This window comes from Panthera pardus, unplaced genomic scaffold, assembly GCF_024362965.1.
Source record: "Panthera pardus isolate Hobbes unplaced genomic scaffold, ASM2436296v1 HiC_scaffold_6, whole genome shotgun sequence".
Taxonomy (NCBI): domain Eukaryota; kingdom Metazoa; phylum Chordata; class Mammalia; order Carnivora; family Felidae; genus Panthera; species Panthera pardus.
Genome location: NW_026526991.1, coordinates 49,167,000 through 49,185,389, shown reverse-complemented (window position 1 = coordinate 49,185,389; position 18,390 = coordinate 49,167,000). Strand labels below are relative to the sequence as shown.

At 44.4% G+C, this 18,390-nt stretch overlaps 1 long non-coding RNA gene and 1 other non-coding gene across 2 annotated transcripts; one reads left to right on the top strand and one right to left on the bottom strand.

Moving 5' to 3' along the window:
- Positions 1-9,760: 9,760 nt before the first annotated feature.
- On the bottom strand, positions 9,761-9,872 carry LOC128775173 (U6 spliceosomal RNA). Its single transcript, XR_008419819.1, has one exon. It is a non-coding gene; the product is annotated as a U6 spliceosomal RNA (small nuclear RNA).
- A 6,253-nt stretch (positions 9,873-16,125) lies between these two features.
- On the top strand, positions 16,126-17,077 carry LOC128775020 (uncharacterized). The gene is made up of 2 exons (XR_008419587.1): positions 16,126-16,371; positions 16,495-17,077. It is a non-coding gene; the product is annotated as an uncharacterized LOC128775020 (long non-coding RNA).
- The last annotated feature ends 1,313 nt before the right edge of the window (positions 17,078-18,390 follow it).

The following is an 18,390-nucleotide window of genomic DNA, read 5'->3' as shown; positions in this document are numbered from 1 at the left end:
TTTCCTAAGAGATGCCCACAGTCTACCACCCTCTTGCTGCTCGGGGCCACATTTTGGGAGTGCCGTTTAAATCTCCGTTTTCTCATGATGCTTCCTCCTCATCTGTTCATAACAATTCCACTTTCTTTGGGGGGGGGTCAACAATCTTTTATTAAATTACTTATAGTTACTGGTCGTAACCAGCGAGTCATGGCTGTTAGTGACTTGATCACGTCAGTCCTTCCAGATCACAAATTGAATTCACGCTTTTAGTCAGACTGGCTAGAGACAACGCTCCATTCGGAGAAAAGACAAAAATGAGATGGATCCCAGACAACAAATCCGCTGTGGAAAAGGCTTGGAGATGGGCTGGCGTTGGACAGGACAGGGTGGAGTATGCGTTTAGCAGCTCTTTCTGTTAAATGAGCATCTGTGATAAGAGCGAGCAAAAAATAGAGTACATCCATCAATATAATGTCAGAACCTCACTGAAAACAGGGGTTGCTCAGTCCTCCTGGTAAGCTAATGCTACACCCTCATTTATATTTTAAGAGGTGAAAACCTAGGATCTGCTGACAAAAATCCAGTGGGGGACAATACTTTGGGCCAGCCTGACTTTCCAGCATCTTTTTTTGCTAGTCTTAATAGCTGCCACTTAAACCATGTGTTTGTTGTGTGGTTTGCATCTACTAATCCAGTTAATCTACATCTTTAATTTTTATTTAAAAATTGTGTTTTAATGTTTATTTGTTTTTGAGAGAGAGAGAGAGAGAGAGTGAGCACAAGTGGGGGAGGGGCAGAGAGAGAGGGAGACACCGAATCTGAAGCAGCTCCAGGCTCCGAGCTGTCAGCACAGAGCCCGATGCGGGGCTCAAACGCACGAACTGCGAGATCGTGACCTGAGCGGAAGTTGGAGTCTTAACCGACCGAGCCACCCAGGCGCCCCCATTTAATCTCCATCTTACCCCACCAAGAAAGTTGACAGAAATGATCTCCTTTTGCAGATGAGGACGCTGAGACTCGGAAAGCCTGGTTTACATTTCTCAAGGTTTCCTAATTAGCACATTGTAGAGCTCACACTCAAATCAAGGTCTATCTGCTTCCAAAGTCTTTTCTCTTAACCAATAGACTCCAATCCCATCCAAACAGGCAATTTAAAGAGTTTCTAACTTCACGTACACAGGTCTGTCCATAACTGACTTATTCATCTGTAATGCGCAGTCACTGGTTTTTGAGCGTTTCTGAGCATCTACGATGGACAATCACTGTTGGATGTTGAGGATACCAAGATGTAGCAAGTACCCTGGGAACAGCAAGGATGGAGCAGTGAGCCGCTACGCCTGGGGGTTGGTGCATCTGAGATGAGTATTGAAGGATGAGGGAGTTTGCCAGACACAGAACGGGAGCAACGATGCTTTCGAAAGCATCATATCACTTCCCTTTTGGATTCTGAGAATACGCCCAGCATAAGAAGGCAAGCATAAAGTGTGCCAAATGGGCCTAACCTTGTAGTCCCCATACTTGATGCCCCCAGAAGTGGACTGCGAGCTCGAGGAAGTGGGGGAGGGCAGCGAGTGTATCTGGGACATGACACAGCAAGGAACAGTGTGGAGAGCCTGGAATCTGCAGAGGGAAACTAAGAAACAGTAGTGGAGATTCGGCTTTTGTAAATAGAGTTTGGGGAACATTGGGGAGTAGATTATAAGGAACACAGTTTAGGTCAAAACAATATGGAGGAGGATGTAAGTGAAGCAAAGGCCCTTAGACAGAGGGGTAAGGGAGATGGTCCTGGCTGATTTGTCTTAAAAAATTTTTTTTAAATGTTTATTCATTTTTAAGAGACAGAGAGAGAGACAGAGCATGAGTGGGGGAGGGCAAAGAGAGAGGGAGACACAGAATCCGAAGCAGGCTCCAGGCTCTGGGCTCGAACCCACAAACCGTGAGATCATGATCTGAGCCGAAGTCAGACGCTTAACCAAATGAGCCACCCAGACGCCTCCTGGTTGCTTTATCTTAATAAGAAAAAATATATTGGTTTCTACAAAGTGATATTAGTCAGTGGTACCCAGAGTCACAAAACCAAAAAATTCCAAATATTTAATTTTTTTTTAACGTTTATTTATTTTTGAGACAGGGAGAGACAGAGCATGAACAGGGGAGGGTCAGAGAGAGGGAGACACAGAATCTGAAACAGACTCCAGGCTCTGAGCTGTCAGCACAGAGCCCAACGCGGGGCTAGACCTCACGGACCGCGAGATCATGGCCTGAGCCGAAGTCGGCCGCTTCACCGACTGAGCCACCCAGGCGCCCCATCCAAATATTTAACCATAAGAACAACGTTAGGTAAAGTTTGATGTATCAATTCAATGGAATCTTATACAGCCGTTTGGAACTGAGTTCCTGTGTAGGAACATGGAAGCTGCTTACATTTAAGCAGCACAATACAAAATGATATCTCACTCTAAGTATCCTAGGAACCATACGATGATATACAAAAATGAAAGTGGTTGTGTTGGTTGGTATCATTATTTTTCCTTTTCACAATTTAAAAGGGAAAGATTATCTCAAAGCGATTTCTCCGAGGTTCTGTCGTTACAGAGAGTAATTGTAACCATTGATTGTTAAACACAGTCTATGTTCCAGAGAGGGTTCTGTTTCACGGATTATCGGGTTTAATCCTCATAGCAGCCCTACCAGGTGAGTATGATTATTTGCTAAAGGTCACGGATATCTCTTGTCTAAGACCTCACAGTGAAACCCAGAACATACAGCCAGGCAGCTGAACTGCAGGATCCCTGCTTTTGACCACCATGATATGCTGCTTCCCCTTAACGACAAGGTCATTTTGGCCTGAATGGCCCTGCTAAGTAAAAGGTGGCCTAATGTCATTCTGAATTCCCGTTCAGGGCAAATGATGTTATAAAAGTCACCCATTAAGAAAGTACACGCATTTGGGGTCAGCGGGCATAGCACAAGCCTGCACATTAGAAAAGCTGGATTCTCTCTTTAGTTTAACCATGGAACAGCCCGGCTAATTTGGGAAATTTCTTCGAATCTCTGCCTACAAGCAATTATTTAATCTCTCGACATACTGCTGTAGCTCCTTTTATATACAAACCCCATGTATCTAGTAACTCTTTACAGAATGGATTTTTCTCTGTTAGCTGAGCTAAAGCAATCAATTACCGAGGACAGATTTAGAACCCAACAGAGCGCTTGCTTTAAAGAGTCCCTGCACAAGCTCTGTTAGCATCGTTCCCCCAAACTGTCCAATCTGTGCCAAGCTAAATTCTTGCCGTGTGGTGCAACGAATAGGTTACTAGATGCTTTAAGATGTGATCATTTGTGACAAGCACAGACTCTTACACTTTGTAACCCCTTACGAGAATGTAGCAATAGTTTCATAGATGCGATTTTAATTGGTCTCGGCGTCTCCTGAAAATTCTTATGGCGAAGTCCCAACCCCCAGGATCTCAGAATGTGACCACGTTGGAGAAAGGGTCATTGCAAATATAGCCAGTTGAGATGGAGTCAGGCTGGAGTAGGGTGGGCCCCTCACACGATACGCCTGGTGTCCTGATACAAAGGAGAAATTTGGAGACAGACCTGCGCACGTGGAGAACGCTATGCGAACATGAAGGCAGAGACCGGGGTGGTGCAGCGGAAGCCAAGGAACTCTGAGGACTGCCAGCAAGCCTCCAGAAGCTAAGAGGGAGGCTTGAACAGATTTCTCCTTCACAGCCCTCAGCAGCAAGGAACCAGCCCCTGCCCACAGCCTGATCTCGGACTTCTGGCCTCCAGAACTGTGAGACCATAAGTTTTGGTGGTTTAAGCCACTCACGTTGTGGCGCTGTGTTATGGCAGTCCTAGTCTCCAAAACTAGTCTCTGAAGACAGGTACATTATTATTTCCCCCCCATCTCGTGTGAGTAATAATCAACACTTAGTTCAAAAAAGGATTGGGGCGCCTGGGTGGCTCAGTCGGTTGGGCGTCCGACTTCAGCTTGGGTCATGATCTCACGGTCTGTGAGTTCGAGCCCCACGTCGGGCTCTGTGCTGACGGCTCGGAGCCTGGAGCCTGCCTCAGATTCTGTGTCTCCCTCTCTCTGACCCTCCCCCATTCATGCTCTGTCTCTCTCTGTCTCAAAAATAAACATTTAAAAAAAAAAAAAAAAAAGGATCAAGCACTTTCTTTTTTTTTTTCTTCTTTTCTTTTCTTTTCTTTTCTTTCCTTTTTAAATTTGCACCCAAGTTAGTTAGCATGCAGTGCAATAATGATTTCAGGAGAAGAATCCAGTGATTCATCCCCTATGTGTGACACCCACTGCTCAGCCCAGCAAGTGTCCTCCTTAATGCCCATCACCCATTTAGCCCGTCCCCCCACAACCCCTCCAGCAACCCTCAGTTTGTTCTCTGTATTTAAGAGTCTCTTCTGTTTTGTCCCCCTCCCTGTTTTTCTATGCTTTTTGCTTCCCTTCCCTTATGTTCGTCTGTTTTGTATCTTAAATTCCACATATGAGTGACGTCATATGATATCTGTCATTCTCTGACTAATTTCACTTAGCCTAGTGCCCTCTAGTTCTATCCACATAGTTGCAAAAGGCAATATTTCATTCTTTTTGATCACCTCGCATGATCTCGCACTCCATGAGTTCGAGCCCCGCGTCGGGCTCTGTGCTGACAGCTCAGAGGGATTCTGTGTCTCCCTCTCTCTCTGTCCCATCTCCCACTGCTTGCACCCTGTCTCTGTCCCAAAAATAAACATTAAAAAACTTTTAAAAATTAAAAAAATAGTAAATAAATAAACTTTAAAAAGATATAGGGGTGCCTAGGTGGCTCAGTTGGTTGAGCGTCTGACTCTTGATATCATCTCGGGTTGTGATTTCATGGTTATGGTATAGAGCCCGGCATCGGGTCCTTTTGCTGGGTGTGGAGACTGCTTGGGATTCTCTCTCTCCCTCTTTCTGTGCCCTTGCCCTACTTGTGCTCTCTCTTTCTCTTTCTCTGTCTGTCAAAATAAATAAACTTAAAAAAGAAGAAATTGATCTATTACAAAATAAAAAAATAAATAATAAACATCAGACAACAAGTAGCATGTGGAGAGCAATATTAGAAAAAACACTAATGTTAACATCACCCAGCTTAAGAAATATAATATTACAGGGGCACCTGGCTGGCTCAGTCAGTGGAGTATCTGATTGTTGATCGATTGTTGAGTTTGAGCCCCATATTGGGTGTGGAGATTACTTAAAAATCAAATCTAAAGAAAAAAGAAATTTAACATTATGGATACAGTTGAAACCTCATGTGTATCTTTCCTAATGACCTTTTCTTCTTTATAACTTCACCTGCTCCCCAGAAATAACTAACTACCAGTACTATTCGGAATTTCTTATGTATCATTCTTATGCATATCTTTAGGCTTTTACTATGTATGTAGGTATTCCTAAACAATATGGTGTGGTTTAATATGTCTTTAAACTTTATATAACTATTACTATATACATTTATTTTATTTTTTTAATTTTTGAGAGAGAGAGACAGGGCACGAGTGGAGGAGGGGCAGAGAAAGAGGGAGATACAGAATCTGAAGCAACTCCAGGCTCTGAGCTGTCAGCACATAGCCCGATGTGGGGCTTGGACCCACGAACCGCTAGATCATGACCTGAGCTGAAGTCGGACACTCAACCAGCTGAGCCACGGGTGCCCCATAACTGTTATTATGTTGTATACATCTTCCAGCGACTTGCTTTTTTGTTTGACATTACATTTGTGAGCTTTTTCCATGGTAATATATTATCTCTAGTTCATTCATTTTTGCTGTAGTTTTGTATTCCATTGGATGAATATGCCAATATATAGCTACACATACTCTCATTTATAGATGCTTAGGATGTTTCCCATTTGCCATTACAAATAAGCCTACAGTGAATATTTTCAAGCATAAGTTGAGAAAAATAGGAGAAACTTCCTGGTATATATATTTTTGGGTCACAGGTATGTGTACACTCAGTTTTACTAACTATTGCCAAATTGCTCTCCACAGAGTCATGCCCACTGTGTAAGACAGTTCCAGTGGCTCCAGATTAACTTTCGATATAAGTGTACATCATCCTCACCAAATTAATAGTTGTGAAATGATATTTCATTACAGTTTTAATTTGCATGTGCCCACTTACTAACTATATGCTTCTTGGCCATTCAGGTGTCTTACTCTGTGAATTGCCTCTCTTCACATATTAATTTTCATTTATTTTTTTCTATTGACTTATCTTTTTCTCATTGATTTCATGAAGTTCTTTATTAGTTCCCAATACTATACTAGTAATCTTTTTTTCCATTATTTGCTTTATAACTATCTTCCTGAGGACTGGGGTTTTTCTTATCTCTTTTTGGAGGTTTCTTTGCAGAGAAGTGATAAATTATAATGTAATCAAATTTATCTACATTTGAAAGACTTATTTATTTTTATTTTCTTTTATTTTTAAAAAAAATTTTTTTTAACGTTTATTTTATTTTTGAGACAGAGAGAGACAGAGCATGAATGGGGGAGGGGCAGAGAGAGAGGGAGACACAGAATCAGAAGCAGGCTCCAGGCTCCGAGCCATCAGCCCAGAGCCCGACGCGGGGCTCGAACTCACGGACCGTGAGATCGTGACCTGAGCTGAAGTCGGATGCTTAACCGACTGAGCCACCCAGGCGCCCCAAGACTTATTTATTTTTAAATTGAAGTCTAATTACCATGCAGTATTATATCAGTTTCAGGTGCACAGTATAAAGATTCAACAATTCTATCTATGCACTTTTCAGTGCTCATCAATTCAAGAGGACTCTTAATCCCCTTTTTCTCCACCCATTCTGCTACCCACCTCCCTTTTGACAACCACCAGTTTGTTTTCTGTATTTAAGAGTCTGTTTTTTGTCTCTTTTTTCTTCATTTGTTCACTCGTTTTGTTTCTTAAATTCCACATATGGGTGAAATTATATTGTATTTGTCTTTATCTGATTTATTTCACTCAGCATTATACCCTCTGGATCCATCCATGTTGCTGCAAATGTCAAGATCTCATTATTTTTTTATGGCTGAGTAATATTCCATTGCGTATATATACACTACATTATCTTTATCCATCCATCTATGGATGAATACTTGGGTTGCTTCCATATCTTGACTCTGGGAAATAATGCTGCAATAAACATAGGGGGTGCATATATCATTTCAAATCAGTGTTTTTATTTTCTTTGTGTAAATAGTAGTGGAATTACTGGACCACATGGTAATTCTATTTTTAATTTTTTGAGAAACCTGCATACTGTTTTCCACAGTGGCTGCACCAATTTGTATTCCCACCAACAGTGCACGAGGGTTCCTTTGACTCCATATCCTCTCCAGCACTTGTTATTTCTTATGTTCTTGGTTTTGGCCATTCCGACGGGTGTAAAGTGATATCTCATTGTGAAGTTATAAATTAAAATGCAACCAAATTTATATACATTTTTATTATGGTTTGTACCTTTTGGGTGTTAAGAAGTCTTTCTCAACACTCAAACTACAGAGATATTTTCTTCTAAGAGCTCTAAAGCATGTTTTTTTACATTTAGATCTTTAATATACTTGGAATTGATTTTTGAGTATGATGTGAAGTAAGGATCTATTTTCCTCTATTGAATAGCCTATTGTTATAGTGCCATTTGTTGAAAAGTCTATCATTTTCCCCATAGAGAATCTTCGATGCCTCCTCTGTCATGGTATTTTAATATCATATGAGTTTCTTTTGGATCATAATATGGTCTAATTATTCTCTTTATTGCTACACCAATATCATACTGAATTCGTTCCTATAGCTTTATAATAAGTTGACTTCTGGTATGGTAGGTCAATTGCATTGATGGGCATAATCAATAGCCTCTCTGTATTTCTATCCTTACAATACAACTTTGCAGGTCATTGCATCAAGAAGTTGACTATTTCTCCACCCTTTGAACCGGGACTGGACTTACTACTTGCTTTGGCCTAGGAAATGTGGTGGAAGTGACAGTGTGCCAAACTGAGGCCTTCAGAGACCTTGTACGCTTCCATTCCTCTTTGGGACTTTTGCCTTCACTATAGTAATAAGCTCAAGCTAGTGTGCCGAAGGATGAGAGAACACGCGGAATAGGGTGGAGTCGATCCAAGCTAAGACCAGCTTAGACCAGCCAGTGCCCAGCCAATTCACCAGCTGCCCTTATGAATGAGCCTGAGCCAAATAGCCGAGCTTGGCTTAGATCACCAGAATGGCACAACTGACCCATGAACTTGTGAGCCAAAACGAATGCTTATTGCGTTCTGCCCCTGAGGTTTATAGCCGTGGGTTCCACAACATAATAATGCAAAAAGATAATTGACGTGTACGGCAAGTCTCCTATCTTGTTCTGTTATTTAAAACCATCTAAGTTGATCATAGCCTTATGTGCTTCTCCGTATAGATTTTAAAATTGGTGTCAAATTCCGTGGCTCGGTTTAACCTTTTTATATATAACTCAAGTTCTAGGACAGTATCCTTTGCAACAGAGAGCCCTTTCCAAACTTTCCCCTTAGATTATCCCCCAAAGTGAAGCTAAGTAAATCATTTGTTACTCCATTTCTGATAAATTGTTAAATTATTTGTATTTGCTTTATCATATTATAATATCATTATCATAAGATGGTAATTCTGTTGCCGGGGCAACCAAATGTGATATATGAGCTTGTTGCTTTAATTGAAACCTTAACTCTCTTTGGCTACATTCCATAGGCTTTCTTGGCTCCCTTCATTCCTGAGGTTGAAAGAATGGAAGATATTCCACAATTCTGTTAGCATCTTACGTTTTATATCTGTTTCCACCTCCACACTTATTAGCATATATATCATTCTCTAAATTTACTATCTTAACTAATTTCATTTCTACTATTTGTCTCTGATAGCTCCTCCCATTCAGTGTAATAATGCACGATATTTATTCAACATATATTTAATGATCACCTACCGTGAGCCTGGCACTGGAGTTCCAACAGTGAATGAGACAGATACGGCCTGGACCCTTCCAGAGTTTATCAAGTTAAGGAGGCAGGAGTATAATGGATTAGCACGTGAATATTTAACCAGCATGGTAAGTGCCATGAAAAATAAGTACAGGCCGACAGGTGGGGGCCTGATCTAATTTGGATCAGTGACCATTTTTGTGAGGAATAAAATTTAAGCTGGGACTGAGAAATAACTTGGAGTTATCCAGAGTCGGAAAGGGCACAGAAGGCCTGGGCACAATGCATGATAGAGCCTTGAGGTCTCGGGGAAGATGAGAGGTTTGGAAGGAGGCCAGGGTAGCCGAAGACTAGTATGTAAGAGTGACAGGAGCTTGAGATGAATCTGGAGAAGTGGGCGGGGGCAAAAATCACAGTAGGCCTCACAGGGTACTTGTACCATCTATTCAGAAATCGGGTTATAAAGGTCTGAAATGGTGAAGTCGTCCAAGAGGAGTTCATTTCACCCCATAGCCCATGGTTATGTACGGTACAAACAGTTTTAGAGATGCACGGTGCGTTCCTTGTCCTCTGCGTATGTATCCCAGGCCATCTCGGGCTGGATCCATGCCGCTTCCCTGCTGAAATGGATGCAAGACTCCCTCCATCCCCTCATGGGTTTCTCTGGTGCTGTACCCACACCAGTGAGATCAGAAATCAAGCCTAGAGGCTTGGCTTAGCACCCTTCCCTCCAGGGACCTCATTCTGCAGGTAGCAGGTCCTTCGAGACCATCCTCACGGGAACTATTTCGGATGTGGAAGCTTCACGAACTTGCGTGTCGTCCTTGCACAGGGGCCCTGCTGTCCTAGCTGCATCGTTCCAATTGTAGTATATGTGCTGCCGAAGTGAGCACGTCCCTGGAACGTTAGGTCCTGCAATAGCGCCGGACCCAAGTGCACAACCAGCAGATCCCTGACTTGAGAGCCCATGACTGGTGCAACAGTAGACGACACGTCATTACATGCAGATCACTTAATCAAGGATCAGGTCTGGGAAAGACTTCGTTTTACTCTTCCCAGCGTCTCTGTTTGCTTCTTGTCACTCTTGGTATCCTCAGGCTTATTTTTCTTCTGGCAGGTACCCCATTTTGTCTTGAACTTCCGGTCCTCTAACAACACACGTACTCTCCGGAAATGGAGGGTGTGAGAGCATGCATGTAAATGTTGACCATAGGGTGTAGCCTAGGTAGGGGTGTCTTGGCCCCAGTTTTCAGAGCTGGGGTCTAGGCCAAGGGTCCATGGCTCCCCTACTCACGTGACATTCGGATGTCTGTGTGGAGGTGTTTTTAGTGGACACCGGTAGGTTTCACCTGCCCAGCGTCGTTTCCTTCTCTTTCAGTAATATCAAGACCCTAATTACCCTTTTAGGGCCTTGATCGCCTCTGAATATTGTTCTATCTTGGTGGCACTTGCAGTCAATAAACTTCACTTCTTTTAGCCATGATGGGGGAAGAGGGAAGGGTCTAATGTAAGCCAAACAGAATTCCTCTTGGGAAATCTTTCTTGCAACAAGAGGGGGGGGGGGTTGGTGGGGGGAATGGCTTATCGGATTCATTTTGCTGACAGCACAGAAGAAATCGTGCCCACTAGGAATTAGTTCCTGCTTTCTAGATCCCAAAGCTTTCTAGACCTATTTCCTCTCCCACTCCATTTCCTTCCATTAAATCCCTCTGTTGCTTAAATTAGCCGCAGCAGGCTTCTACTGTTTGCAGTGGGAGAAAAGTCTAACTCACATGGAGTGCCTGTCTACATCTTTCTGAGCTGCAAAACTGAGGTTCTCAAAGGCATCCATCATCCAAAAAAAAAAAAAAAAAAAAAAAAAGAGCTTAGAATCACTAGATTAGGTGGTCCTTTCTTTCCCTGAGAATCCAAGGAAGAATTGGAGACACACATCCTTGCAAATTAACAGATGGTTGAGTCACTGACTGAACTAAAACTCAAAACTGTGGATTTCCTGGCATCCTCTTGCAAAGTGGAATTATTTTTGGCAGAATGGATCTTGCTCGGGAACTCACGAAATAATTGTCGATAGTCCCCGAATCAGAAGACCAGCCCTGCCTTTGCCCACAGTTGAGTTTTATTTTCTGGTTAAGGTCATCATTCCTTTCCTACCACCCTGGCCCGTACCTGTCCTTACAACAGTTTTCCTTCTAGTCAAAGAGCTCTCCCTATGCATGGAAGAGTTAAGAGCAGCTGCGGGAGTCAGGGTGGTACGTATTAAGTTTGTCTCTAGGCCAGCATTCCTCTAAGACCCAGGTAGGATGCTGGAAGGTGTTCAAGGAGGGCTGGGGCTCCAGAAACTCTGTCAGGCTTAAAGAATTTTTTCTGTCTTTCTTTAACTCTTGAAAATTAGTAGAAGCCAAGTCCACAGTTAAGTACAAATTGGGTGGTTGCTTATTACCATTCTAAAATGAAAGGCTTTCCAGAAGAAAAAAGAAGGAAGAGACAAGTTGAACCACTTCGGGGTCCAAACCACTAAAACCAGAGACAGTTCCAAGATACATCCAATTTTTATCCATGTTCCATCCCCAGTTTCCTCTTGGCCACCAGCAACTTATTTTAGCATTATGCAAGGAACGCCATTTTAAATTTGGGGTGGCTGTTGTAGTTATTGCTATTTAATTACAAGCACATGCATACACTCACACATACACTCGCTCTACTGAGCTCCCCTTCTGTCTTTGCTTATCATTTAAAATGGGGTGAGTTCAGGAAACTGTTGGTCCTAGTCTGCTTCCCACGAGAACTGAACTGCCATTGGTTCCTTGAAGAAGATCCTCCTGGACGTCACAGCAGGCATGTGGGAAACTCAACTGGCATCATTGAAAGCTGTGTTTGAATAAGGACTTAGACCCAGGGTAAAGCGAATGCTCATTTCAACAGAACTCAGGCTGGCATCCAGTGGAGAGGGGTCAGAGCAGAGTAGCGTTCAAACACCATCATCTTACATGAATGGGGCGCGAGGTCCCACTGAAAGTCCCACTGACTTTCAGAACGAGAGCATGATGGCAGAAGTCATTTCGGTTTCCTTGCCATCTGTCCTGACTCACAAGGTTAATCATCAATGGTTCTCAAAATCTATTTCACGGGGTGCCTGGGTGGCTCAATCGGTTGAGCGTCCAACTCTTGATTCGGCGCAGGTCATGATCTCACGGTTCATGGGATAGAGCCCCGTGACAGGTTCCATGCTGAGTGTGGAGCCTACCTGGGATTCTCTCTCTCTCCTTCTCTCTTTGCCCCTCCCCTGCTCATGCTTTTCTCTCTCTCTCAAAATAAATAAATAAACTTAAAAAAATCTATTTCACGGTTCACCAGAATATTGTCCTTCGTATAAACTTGTCATTCAAAAATCTACTGAGCACTAAGCCAGTACCCGGGCACTATATTGGATGCCATTAGATGATAACGATGGAAAAATACCCATTCTGGTTTGATGAGCAAAAACTTAGCCAAAAAGCAATTTTATTTTATAGCTTAGAGTGATAGTAATAAAATCAATTCTCATTTGCTTGGGCACTTGGTACATTCTCGGGACTATGCAAGGTGTTCCACATTTGTGAGAGCTGATCCTCCCAGCAATCACAGGATGCCAGCTAGGCGTTACAGAGAAAGGTTTGTGCTTCTGTAGAACACTATGCATTGTTTAGTGCACACTCTTTCCAGGATCAGATTCTGATTCTGATTCTGAGAGGGGGGGCTCTGAGCCTTTCACTGGCTTTAAGCGATTTTACTACTCTGTACGCTATAGATAACTGATAGCAATGCAAATGATTCTTGTCTGCGGATACACAAATACATACTCGCTGGATGGAATTACATTGGCTTCTCCACCCACTCAACCCTCATTGGAAAAAGCCAGTTTCTGTCGATGTGTAAACTCATTCCAACACTTCTTAACACCATATAAATTTATGCGTCTTTTATTTCGCCTTTGAACCAATTTAACATCTATCTGTTAAATAAAATCCTTAGCATGTGTTTATTTTATATCTGTATGGGAGTCATGATTTTATCTTTTCTTAAGAAATATCCTTTCATGGGGCACCCAGATAGCTCAGTCGGGTAAGCGTCTGACTTCCGCTCGGGTCATGATGTCACAGTCTGTGGGTTCGAGCCCCTTGTCGGGCTCTGTGCTGACAGCTCGGAGCCTGGAGCCTGCTTCGGATTCTGTGTCTCCCTCTCTCTCGGCCCCGTCCCCTACTCATGCTCTGTCTCTGTTTCTCAAAGTAAATAAACGTTAACAACAACAACAACAAAAGAAATACCTTTTCACATTATTATTAACCCCACTCTGCAGAGGAAGATACTGAGGCTCAGAATCAAATGACTTGGTCAGGACCACTAATGATTTATGTGACCTAGCTAGGGGTTAAACCGCTGCACTTTCTGACTCCACAGCTATGTGCCTTCTTATAATTTTGCACCTGCTCTGTACCTGGCCTGTGTTAGGCATGTGCAAGTATCCTTTGAAGTCATTGAGCTATTAATAGGCTCTTGTATACTGGCGCTATGGGGTTATAAAATATTCATGATATAATCTCTGCTCGCCAGATGATAATCAAGGTACACACACACACACAAAGAAGGAAAATGCATGATAGACGAGAAAGGAAAGGAAAGGAAAGGAAAGGAGTGGTAAGAGTACAACGGGATTAGTCTTGAAAGCTTTTAGGAAGTGATATAGTCTTCCAATCTCCATTGTGGAAATGGAAGGGGCATGAAGAAGAAGGTTGTAAGTTAAAGCCAACAACCTGTAGGGGCGCCTGGGTGGCGCAGTCGGTTAAGCGTCCGACTTCAGCCAGGTCACGATCTCGCGGCCCGTGAGTTCGAGCCCCGCGTCAGGCTCTGGGCTGATGGCTCGGAGCCTGGAGCCTGTTTCCGATTCTGTGTCTCCCTCTCTCTCTCTGCCCCTCCCCCGTTCATGCTCTGTCTCTCTCTGTCCCAAAAATAAATAAAAAACGTTGAAAAAAAAAAAATTAAAAAAAAAAAAAAAAAAAAAAGCCAACAACCTGTAAACCTGGGTCCTGAAGGCTCCAGTCCAGCCACCTGAAGGAGCAAACCAGGAAACAGGATGGTGCCATCGCCTGAACATTTGTTATCTAACACCGGGGGGAAATGTGGCAAATAAGACAAATTCTAATCTCCTAATTATTTGCACATATAACTATTTTGCATAAAGTTTCTACTGGCCCAAATTTGACTGAGTTGTGCTTAAAACGGGTTGTCATTAGCTCCTCCATGTTTGTGGGCTAAACTCTGAACTCCTTCATATCGTACAGCTTTAATGTGGCCTCTGCCCACTTTGAATCTCTTCTGATATCCAAAAGCATTGCTCTCTACTAGCCTTCTCCTCTCTGTGTCCCTGTCTCTGTCTCTCTTTCTCACACACACACAGCCCACAGTCTAGGTTTCTGACTCCCTAAAGTGCTGGCAATCCCCCACCCCACCAGGCTCTTTTGCAGCTCGCCTTTTACTAAAGCTTTGCCCATAGCAGCCCTCTTTACACCCCTCCCCACCTTGGCAAGCATCGGTGCATCACTCAACACTCAATTTAAAGAGTCGCCCTCTTTATGAAAGACCACTCATCTGATCTGTGAAAATCACCTTTCCCCCGAACATATGTCGCTGCCAGCGTGCACCCTTGGTCATGCCTGTTTGTTTACACACCTGCTTCCAGGGATGGTGCCTGGCCTGCTCTGCCTTGCCTTCTCTCCCCCCATGTCCCGCATTGCCTGTTGTGTAGGTCGTGCTCTGTAATTGAACGCATCATGCATCAGTGAATCAGTGGATTCACCAACATGCTAGGCGGGGTGAAGGGGTACTGGAAGGAATCAGAGAGCTCAGGGCATTCAAACCCTTCTCTCCATCGCAGGGGAAAGCAAGGCCGGGAGAGGAGAGGTGAAATCTGCCAGCAGCTCCCAAGGCAGAGCGGGAAGTGCTAAGAGAACCCAGGGCTCCCTCCCCTGAGTTTCAGACAAGCCAGGCTGCTTCTCGCTGCGGTGCAGTGTGGGGAAGGAAAACTGCTCTAGGAGAGAGGGATGATTTGTGCGTTGTTTTGTTTTTGTGGCGCTTTCATAATTTCGGTAAGGATATTTTTAAGCCGAAGCATGGGGCGGTTCAGTTTTCATTACCCAACTTGGCATTTTCCTCTTGTGCGCAGAGCCGCTCAGGGCCCTTATCATAGCGCTGTAACCACATCCCCTGCTGGGCCTAACGCTAAATCAACACTGTCAGTTGAAAACAAACACTAACAGGTGCGCGGCACACTGAGCGTGGGAGGGTATTTATTCTGAAGCGAGGGCTAGTACACTGGAGGGGGTAATAAACCCCGACCCGATAGGGCCACTCTGCCCACTGCTCCCCAGCCAGGGGCACCGGGAGAGCTGCCAAAGCCTTGCAAGGGCTGCAGCCTGGGCCCCCCGAAAACCAGGCCCGTCGGTGAGAAATGGCGATTTTATAGTTGCAGGAGAAGCTCCCATCAGGCGCTTCTTAAAGCCCCTCTCTCAGGAGAGGCCCAGACTGGTGTGGCTGATGCACTCAGCTCCCGAGTGTCCTTCCCAGCAGCCCCTGGTAGGGGCTGGAGACCAGCAGAAGTCTGTTCAGGACAGGAGCACTCATAGGACCTCGCTTGGAGGCGAAGGAGGACCTTGCAAACTCTGCCTCGGCCTTCCGTCCCGATCCCACAGAGCAGATCTAAGTCTCCTGTTAACTTTTTTTTCCTGAAGCTGCCGCCCTGGGGCCCCTCGGAGCCAGGTGACCATAGGATGCTGAGTAGTAATAGTTATCAATACGAAGAACCAGCCTGCCCAGAAGCACCGACTGTGGGCTGGACCACAGCGTACTTCACAGCGTTATCGGATCCGACCCCACCCCCACCCCCCCCCCCCACGCCCACCACAACCCCACGAGGCAGATATCACTATCAGCATCCCCTCCGCTCGACAAATAAGGAAATGATGGACAAAGGGATATAAAGTGCCCCAGGCTGTACAGCTGTCAGGTTCCTGGTGGAGACATGATTCATTTCAGGCAGTTGGTTTCAGAGTGTGTGTTCTGAGTCCTTCACCGTCCCGCCTCAGCTTTGGGTGTTAATCAGGTGGTTCCCGACCCCGGCTGGACATTGGAACCACCCATGTCAGAGCCAACCTCCAAAGCTCCCGATTGGTGTGCTTTGGGGTAGCTGGGTATTTAAAATACCAACAAGTAAATAAGTGTGTGTGCCCGCGTGTGCAACCCCATTAGCCCCAGGCACTTGAAGGGAGCAGCTGGCAGAGGTAGGAGTTCCCACCACGCTGTTCAAAGCCAAGTATCGAGGAGGACAGGCACGCAGCGCTGGAAGGCCCGCCAAGGAAGGTCTGGCCTGGGCGCGGCTCGGTGACTAAGGCGTGGGGAAGACTGCCAGAAAGGGGGCAGAGGTGACCAAAAGGGGTCCCAGAGAGACAAGAAAACCAACAGGCCTATTTCTCTGTCTGCCAGGAGCGGGCCGCGGGGACACGCCAAGGGAGAACACGATGGAGGGTGAGCCCCTTCATGCTGCACAGACAGTTCCTGGAACTTACCAGTACTAAAAAGAATGAAGGTTCCCGGAAAGGTGTTTTAAGAGAGAAACTTGCCTTGTAAATCACACCTGTTGGAGCTACACAGGGGAGCATTTAAGGCTCTGAAGTGCACAGTACGGGAATCTCCTCAAACTAGGGTCTGGGGGTTTGGGATGTAAATGCTGGGAAGTCAGGGGGTTCCCTCACCCCTTCCTTCAGTGGCCGATCTGGACTCAGCCTGTATTTTAGTTACAAGCTATTCTCATCCTGTAGGGGCTGTTTACATTTGAGACACAGGTTTTAAGGTTATAAAATTCAGGGGTGCCTGGGTGGCTCAGTCGGTTAAGCGTCCGACTTTGGCTCAGGTCATGATCTCCCCGTTTGTGAGTTCAAGCCCCATGTGGGGCTCTGTGCTGACAGCTCAGAGCCTGGAGTCTGCTTCCGATTCTGTGTCTCCCTCTCTCTGCCCCTCCTTCGCTCACATTCTGTCTCTCACACTCTCTCTCTCTCTCTCTCAAAAATAAACATTAAAAACTTTTTTTATTTTTATTTATTTATTTTTTAATTTTTTTCAATAAAAACTTTTTTTAAAAGATTATAACATTTATATCCATTAGAGACAAAAACGTTTTAAAATAGAAAAAGATGTCACTCATAATTTTGTTACCTAAAGGTAACAATTATTATTTAGGATATTCCTTTATGTTGTTTTTCCTGGACAAAATTTTTCAACACAATGTGAATCATAATAAATGTGCATTATTATAACCTGCTTATTTCACCTAAAATAGCATAAAGCTAGTTATTCCTTGCATCAGGTTCTTTATTCCCCTCATGATAATTATATTAACGGTGATGAGGTATTGCTGGGATTCAGAAAACTGAATAATCTATGAATTCATTCCGTGGGGGAGAAAAATTGAATAAGAATTCTTGTTAAGAATTGTTTCTATTTTTGCTTAAATATGTATACCCTAAAACCAGGTATCAATGTGTCTACCCCTCACAAACAACCCTGAGCCTTAAAGTCTAATCCAAACGGGTCTTTCGGCGAATCTAGGATTGGGCCAGATTGATTTTTAAACGATGATGGAAAGGTAAACATAAATGCGAAAACGTTTCATAGAGAACTTCCAAATAGGAAGATTTATCATCAGACCCCTGCCACTGTAATTTCCTTCTCGAAGGGGCTTTGCCAGAGAGACTAAGCCACGTGGCATAATCCCTGAACACGCATTGGCATATGCAGGAGCTCGGTTTGTGCAAATGGGTTCTTGGAGCCAATCAGACTAGCTTGGTATTTCATCCTTTGGCCCAATACTGTATACTGGCACAAATAACACTACCCCTGCCATGCACAGAATAATGTTCAGAATAATAAATCAGCCACCCTGTAATTATATGGGGAGAGCCAGCTTTATTCTCTTGGTGAGCAGATTGATGTATCTGTTTAGACGGGATGCCTAGGGCTCTCTGGGAACCTGGGCTGACTTCCTAGTGCCCAGACAGGCCCTGCCCCACATCCCTGTATGTAGAGGTGAGTTCCCACTGTGCAGGTCTGCTGGGACTAAACTGGTTTCTAAACCTGTTTGGCTTCTCCCAAAGGTCCATAGCTGTCAAAAGTGAAACAGATCCAGGGGCTGGGGACAGCAGAAAGGCACAAACTCATCCGTCAGGCTGTGCGAGCAGAAAGGCCGTGGAGGCTGAGACGGAAAGGCTTCCTTAGCTGCAGGATCCTGGATGGCCGTTAACATAGTATTTGAGGACAGTCCCAGACAGAAAATGTTGGACCAGGTAATCTGTTTGTCTGAATTCATGCCATTCCTTCAGCAGT